The sequence below is a fragment of the Adiantum capillus-veneris genome, chromosome 2 (genome assembly GCF_014529385.1).
Source record: "Adiantum capillus-veneris isolate H3 chromosome 2, ASM1452938v2, whole genome shotgun sequence".
Lineage (NCBI taxonomy): Eukaryota > Viridiplantae > Streptophyta > Polypodiopsida > Polypodiales > Pteridaceae > Adiantum > Adiantum capillus-veneris.
The window spans coordinates 136,300,912-136,306,679 of record NC_140932.1 but is presented as its reverse complement, the minus strand read 5'-3'; the positions used below and the strand labels follow the sequence as shown (position 1 = coordinate 136,306,679).

General features: G+C 42.3%; 1 long non-coding RNA gene across 1 annotated transcript; it reads right to left on the bottom strand.

Annotated features, from left to right (window-relative positions):
- Nucleotides 1-391: 391 nt before the first annotated feature.
- LOC147463704 (uncharacterized) lies at nucleotides 392-1,566 on the bottom strand. The gene is made up of 2 exons (XR_015185292.1): nucleotides 1,195-1,566; nucleotides 392-877 (listed from the first exon to the last, which is right to left on the bottom strand). It is a non-coding gene; the product is annotated as an uncharacterized LOC147463704 (long non-coding RNA).
- Nucleotides 1,567-5,768: the final 4,202 nt, after the last annotated feature.

Sequence of the window (5,768 nt, the reverse complement as noted above, 5' to 3'; positions counted from 1 at the left end):
GCACCCATACATTCACATGTACAGAAACCTAGTGTTCACTCAAGGAACCTCAGATAAATACAAAATACAGGTTTACTTCAAAATACCTCAAAGGGAGCATTAACAACCCAGCAGACTCCAGCTTGCATCACAGTGATGCATAAAATATCCATCAGCCACCCGCTGCCTTAAAAAACAAGAGGCCACATACACTTCCATACAACCTAGACTTCCTCCAACCATGTCAACTTTAACCAGCACTAGCATAGCAGTCACAAATTCAAGGCAGACTTTACTAACTGGCCAAGACAATGTCAAAAAGATTTCTTGATCAACCGGCTGCTTTGCCCATCCATTTAGAAGAGCAACCACAAATACAAAACAGAATTGAATATCCAACTTTACACCAGAATTCTTGAGAAACAATAATAAATTCACTTGAAAGGAGCTCAATAACCAGTAACATGCAACATGATTCCTAGAATAGGGACACTACAAATCTACATGTCAAATAACCTCAAAAATTATACAAACTCGAGTATCGTCAAACCCTACATCAGAGAGTGCCACAAATAACAAATGAACAAATGTCACGTGAGAAAGCCCCAAGAATAACTACCTATCTGAGTGTATGTATGTGTGTGTGAGTGACACATGGAAGGGCCAAGCCTTAGTACAGCAAAACTGCAATGAGGGAAAGGAGAGAGGTAAAGGCCAAAGAAAGGACTCCAAGATCGGGAGACGTGAAGGCAGCCCCAGACTCGGGAGCCGCGGCAGGAGATTCACCTTGAGCCAACGCCATGTCGGCCAAACTCATCATCATGGCCAGCACTGTGAAAGTGAACAAGAAGAATACTGCTGATGAAGCCATTGATTGCGACTGTTGTGAAGAACTATCCTGCAATGTAAGAGAATCCGAGTATAATTTGGCGCTCTCTCTCTCTCTCTCTCTCTCTCTCTCTCTCTCTCTCTCTCTCTCTCATGAAACTCTCTGTGCAGCTAGCTCACAAACGTAAGAAAGGAAGCTTCAGCCTTTCTACTTCCCGGTCTTGACCCTACCTTTCTTTCTTGCGTTAGTAAGCTAAGAGACCGTTGCTAAGCTGAGAGCAAGCAAGAAGACGCATGCATGGCGAGAATAACAGCAGGTGTGTCTGCATGGGAGCCTTGGGACGGGCGAGAGAGAGAGAGAGAGAGAGAGAGAGAGAGAGAGAGTACCTGAGGGGACGAAGAGGACGAGCCTGCAGCAGTGGTCGACAACAAAACCTGTAGGTAGGAATGGCGGGAGAGTCTCTGAGAGAGGATGCAAGAATGGAAGATGGTGCTGGCAATAAAGGGGAGGGAAAGAAGGGGGCAAAATTGGAAAAGAGGGGGAGCGAGAGTGCGGGGTAGGCTGGCAAGCGGGCCTCGAGAAACGAGAACAGACCTCTCACCAGCCTGCCTTGTCCCTTTTAGGCTTTCCTTCTTGGACTCTCTTAGCTGGCTGTCTCCTTACAATGACGCTCCTCCTACTACCCTCCCATGCAATGCATGCTCAGCCCTCCTCTCATAGTGCATGCATGCTGCCTAGTCACATACAATACTCTCCCACGGCTAGTGCAACCAATCCTCCTAGAGGCGTCGAAAGTGGGAATGAATTGTGAGATCTCTGGTGCACCATTTTTTAGCATGACGGGGCTCAAATGGAAGCACTGCGCAAAACCCAAGAACACCAACACGGACGGATCTTCGCAAGCGAAGATTGACGTTGTTTACGAAATTTTGGATAACAAAAACAGGTACCAATGTGAACCCATCAATGGTGTAATAAGAGACGGAGTTGCCAATAGGGCTTGAAATGTCGATCCAACGCCCAAGATTTGTCCCAACCATGCTAGCCGTGCAAGTACTCAAGAGTGATGGCTCACCATTGGCACACTCTATTTTCTTATTTGGGGGTCGATGGTCCCTGTTTACTGTTTACTGGCTCCTTTACCCTGATAGAAATTAGAGCCAAGCCTTTGACATGCAACCATGCCAAAAATTTCCAAATATGAGTGTGTGTGACCTTTGAGTGAAAGCTTCCATAGGTCTATGGCTCAAGCCCATTGGGTTACCTTGAGCCTCAAACTGTAACTCCAAGTAGCTTGAACAGAGCTGGAAACAATGTATTCTACCGAGCTTTCCAACACATGTGATCATGAGATGCCTTTTCATTGATGTAGGGGCTTACGGAGGTCAGCTCAATGAGGTAGTCGAGAAAGGTTTTCCTCAACTTAGCCTAGAGCAGATTGACAATCCAAGTTAGGTGGTTGAAAATGAGGGAAAAGGGAAGAAAACTTCTTTAAAAATACTATAAAGTAGTTCCAAAATACTACAAATTTCCAAAATTTTGTTTGCTTTTTTTATTTCCGGCTTTACAACCCCCGAGCTTTGCAAGTTCGAGCATAACCCGTGCCACATGCCTTTGAGGCTTGAGCTCATGTAGCGAGCTGAGATCAATCGTTCACATTGAGATTGGCCATTCCAAGTATGATGTTGATGTCACCTTTAAAAGCTTTTTTATGAGGCCCTAGAAAAAGACGTGTAGTATGACCCTAGTAACATTAGTAACATAGGATGCCATACAATGAAATTTGTTGTCAACCTCACGTTCAACCTCACCAAGGTTGCTTGCCGGCCATTTTACTCATTTTGTGGTTTTTTGCCATGTTACATGGGTGAAAACATCTTCAAGAAGCACACAAAATCTCCACACACACAAAACAAGTGAAAGGGTCACGGTGGCTTTTTAAAACAATAAGAAAGTAATAAAATTATTAGGTTGAGTTTAATTGGAATCAGTGTTTGCGAAAGGATTGCATTAGCTTAACCTTGAGCCGGTTGCAAATCAAGATTAATCGGTTACAGACCATGGTAAAGGGAACAAAAACCGGTGAAATATGTGAGAAAATAGTTCAAAAATCTTCCAAATTTCAAAAATTCTGCTAGTATTTTCAGTTTGCTTCTTTGTGAGGAGGAAGCTTGGCCACTAATGTTCAAGACAGGTGTGTCTCAACTTAGCCTTGAGCCGATTGAAAATCAAGATTAGCCAATTACAAGCAATGGTAAGGGGAAAAAACGATAAAATATACGAGTAAATAGTTCAATATCCTACACGTTTGAAAATTTCTCCTAACAATTTTAATTTGCATCTTTACATGCAGGAGACTCGGCCGCTTAGGAAAAAAGACTTTCCCAAACATTGTTGATTGTTATATGTGTGTGTGTGTGTGTGTGTGGAATATACTAGAATTATGCAAGGTGAAACTTCACTTTGGCATTCTTAAACAATAGAATGCAAGAAAAGTCAAGACATATCAAGGATGTGAATTGAAAGGTGAAATAAAAATATCCATTCAATATTTTAAAACCAAAATAACATTTAAGGTAAGTCTGAATCATCAGTGAAAACATTGAAAATATCACTAACAAGTGATAAAATCACGAGACCTGCCATGAATAAAAAACTTAAACATTAAACAGTCAAGTAACTCATCAGGAATTTGATTTAGGCACGATTGTTACAATGACGTAGCAGTTGTTGAAGCTATGATCTCTTCGACGTTTGATTTTTAGGGTTCTTATCTTCCAAGATCCCATATAGAGACCTCTTGTAACAAACCTATTCGTCAGTGGTTGGTTGTGATTTTTGGCTCTTTAAGGAACTTTCAGATCAATGAAGAGCAAGTACTATAGCATAGGCAATGCAGTTGGTCATGGATCCCCACTGCTCTCAAAAAAGGCCCCGATGATTGGTTTGCCAGTGCTACATACATGGCTGTCGTTGCTTCTTCTTCTTCTCTTCTCTCTTCCCCTCTCCTTAGAGCTGATCTCAACACAAATTTCGACATACAAGCTATCTTAAGCTCAATGCACCACGGACATTGGACTCATCAACTACCCATTGCACATACGAGAGTGCATGCATGACATGTTGCATGACTTCATTGGCTATTGTCAACCTTCATTACTTGCCTAGTGGGGCATGCCCTCCCCCAATTTTTCATAGCTGACTCCGCTCATCTCTCAACTTGCAAGTTCCTACAAAGATGCACTTTGTCGAATCCATTACATACTATTGCTCACCACTACAACTTTCCACAAGTAGCTTCGTATGTGTTTGTACGGATCTCTCTCTACCCTTAGTTTTGTCTCCATGCTGAAGCCCTTCTGTCAATTCTTTATGAAGCCATTCTACAACCAATAAGATCTTGTCTACAAAAACATACATACAATATAGGTAAGCTATTGAGAGTAGTTGGGGAAATAGCTCATCATGGACTAATTTCTACGATTTCGAAAGTCAATGGTGGGATCTGGGCATCACCAAAGAGCGTAGATTTCCTTTGGCTCAGATGGTCAACTGTTCCACATGGCCAACTCTTCATGCTCCTTAGCTTGGGGACCATGGGATGTTGCAGCTCAAGTTGCGATACGAATACATTCATTTTTTGTACTATCTTTCTTGTCCATGTAGGAACTTGTGGATACCTCTCATAACCAAAATTCAACCCATGACAATAGAGCTCAACCATGACAATAGAGCTCAACCATTTGCACAAAATGATAAAACATAAATAACATACCACCAAATGTATGAACTACACCAATTCATACCACAGACAAGGACTAAATAAACATAAGTTGAACTTCTAACTTTAGAATTTAAGTCCCACCAAACGAATAGTCTAAGAAGAGGATTCATGTATAATCTTAGCCGAACAACAATGACACTTTCTCAAACACAAAGAAATTAAACCTCGTTCAAAAGAATAGTCTAAACAGTCAAATGAAGTCTTGAGCTCCTCCAAACAGAAAAAGTAAGAAGAATGAGGTATTTTAAAATCGCTTACAACACATAAAATTGATTTACTAAATTCCTCGAAAGGTGACGATTCAAGCGAGTGCTTAAAATTAATGAGTCTCTCAATCTCCTCGTGCATGCATGTGTGTGTGTGAGAGAGAGAGACAGTGCTTAAAATTAGCGGAGTCTCTCAATCTCCTCGTGCATGCATGTGTGTGTGTGTGTGAGAGAGAGAGAGAGAGAGACAGATGCATGAAGGAGGTATTTTGTTGCTGCTTCTCTACGTGTTGTTCCGCATCAAGGTGGGGTTCTAGCTGCACCTTATGATGAGCAGGGGCAGAAATAGTAGTACGACGATGGCGATGCATACATGCAACAGTGGGGGAGGATCAAAGTAATTAGTGGAAGGAAGGGGGTAGCGGGACAGTGGGCATCATGCTTGGTGGGAAAGCTACTGAGAATGTGGTGCATGGAGAGTTGCACTTCCGCATTGCAGCTCATTCCCGACCCTGCCACTTACAGAGTATACACTCTTTGGAGGCATCAACATGAGCAAAATTTGGTGCATAGCTCCTCCCAATTGCCTTGGTTTAACCAAACTTAACTGAGCACCAACCGAAAGAACTTAACCTGCATATGGAAGTGTTGATGTGTAAGAAGGGGAATGCCAGTTTCCACTCAAAAAACTCAAGCCCTTGCTTATATTTGCAAACCACTTTGGAGACATGTAAGCTTCTTCATGCTAGTACTCATATTACTAGTCGTCATCTATTACTTGTAGCAACATGGAATTAATGTAGCTAGACCACACCCACCTTCATGGCCTTTTCCACTGGCATATTGAAGTCACCACAGCTGGTGCAATCTCATTTTTAGACTATCAAGCCATACTGTTTCCCCACTGTCCTTTCATTGAAACCGCCAGCACCCTGGCTATTGTTACCATTGCACACCCATCGATCTCCGA